The sequence below is a fragment of the Octopus bimaculoides genome, chromosome 26, assembly GCF_046866305.1.
Source record: "Octopus bimaculoides isolate indiv1 chromosome 26, ASM4686630v1, whole genome shotgun sequence".
NCBI lineage: Eukaryota > Metazoa > Mollusca > Cephalopoda > Octopoda > Octopodidae > Octopus > Octopus bimaculoides.
In genome coordinates, this window is record NC_142953.1 from 29093035 (window position 1) to 29095250 (window position 2216).

Genomic DNA, 2216 nt, shown 5'->3' on the forward strand with positions numbered 1-2216 from the left:
AAAACTGCACAGAAGGCAACCTGAAAGAATCGACGTAAAGAACTTTGAAGAACTGAGAGGAGGAAGTGTGCAAGGGATAGTTGTAAAATTTTTAAAAAGGGGTCATCTTAAGTACGAAAGTTTAAAGCGCTGTTTTCGGAGGGGCTGTTATCAGAACTTCTATGAGTATATAGGGTGTTGGAGGTGTGAAACATGTGGTCGTCTGCTCCCTTTCAAGGCTGGGAATGTCGACCATCTGAAGTCCCATCATATATTAACTTTATTATTCACAGTGCTTCGTCCCAGACCGGGTGATCTGACGTGTATGGTGTGTGAAAGGGACTGCTTGACGATTTCGGGTCTGAAGAGACATATGGTGGTTCACAGGGATCATACTTCATAAAAGGATACAATCAGTCCAGGCTGGGGAAAGTCGAATACATCGACCCTGCTGCTCAATTGGTATTTATTTCATCAACTCCCCAAAGGTTAAAAGGAAAAGTCGACCCTGAGTAATGTGAAGAAAGTATGCTTATTAATAGAAGCGGTTGGCAAAAGATGATTTTACATATAAATTTTATTTTCAAACAAAGTTAGCCCCAAAAATTTCAAAAGGAATGTTTTTCTTTTTTTTTTTGTCTTTTTATTCTTTTCCCTCAGTTCTATCTCTCCCCCCCCCCCCCCCCCCCCCCGAAAATATTTTTTGTTTAGAAGCGGCAAGAAAGGAGAAATAAACTATTTGAAATCGAAAATATTTATAAAATTAAAATTAAGTCAAAACTGAAATATAATACTCACTCTCTCTCTCTCTCTCTCTCTCTCTCTCTCTCTCTCTCTCTCAATCTCTCTCTCACACTCTCTCTCTCACTCTCCCTACCCCTCTCTCTCACACACACACACACACACACACACACACACACACACGTACACGCATAAATATTTATTTTTTCACTCAAAGCTTGTGCTTAAACTTCCCCCCCCGGAAGCAACTGTAAGCAGCAGCAACAATAGTCTCCAGTCAAAATATCCACGTATATATATATAAACATATATATATATATATATATATACATATATAAATATATATATATATACATATATAAATATTTGGAATCGACGTAAGCTTAAATAATAAACCGCGATATGGCGAAGGATTACTGTAACAATACTATATACCCACATATGTAAACACAAGGAGAGAGCGATGACACTAGGTATATCATAAACACAAATGCACACTCACATAAAGGAAACTGCAGACAAAAATCAATACCACATACAGTGACATATACAAATGCCACGAACATGCACGAACATGCACGAACATGCACGAACATACACGAACATACAAAAAGGTAGATGAAGAGTCCTTCTCGAGTCACACCCGCTAGTAAGGGCTGATTTCATGGTGCATTTATGCCCGCCCCCCACCCACCAAACCTGGATGAGACGTTGGTCCGTTGCAGGGTTACTCATTTTTGCCAGCTGAGTCGACTGGAGCAACGTGAAATGAAGTGCATTGCTGAAGGACACAACGCGTCGCCCGGACGAGTAATCGAATCCACAAGGCCAGCCATTTCTGGGAGGCGGGTAAGTCGATTACATCGACCCCAGTTTTCGTCTGGTACTTATTTTATAGACCGGCGGAACTTGAACTCAGAACGTAAGGACGGACGAAAGTCCGCTAAGCATTTTGTCCGGCATACTAACAATTCTGCCATCCCGCCACCTCACATACAATACAAGGTATGTCACATATAGATACATTGACATACACATATATAAACACACACATTACACCAGTGCTACACGTCACTCCTTCACATAGGAAATCCATTCCAAAGCTTTGGGGACGTGTTTAGGAGAGACAGCTAGATTGTTATTTTTGTATATCATTACTACATACCTAATAAGCTGACCTGCCAAATTTTGTTATTCCAGATTGAAGGAGACGGCTGTAGCACCACTTTGAATACAGTCTACTAAACACCACTTCTCACAGCTGACTAGTTTGCAGAATGCAGTCAGGGCTTGAAGACAATTTGCAAGGTTGCTATGCAATAAACTTTTGTGCTAAACGCTAGAAAAACTTACGCAAAGCTCCAGGCAGGATATGAATTAACTTGTATGAATCGAGCACAAGAAGCCAGGCAAAGCAAGTCCACGGGAGAGTTCATGATTTCCTTTTTCCGACTGCAAGGACATAATCTACAGCCACTGGGTTCCCTCTGGCCAGT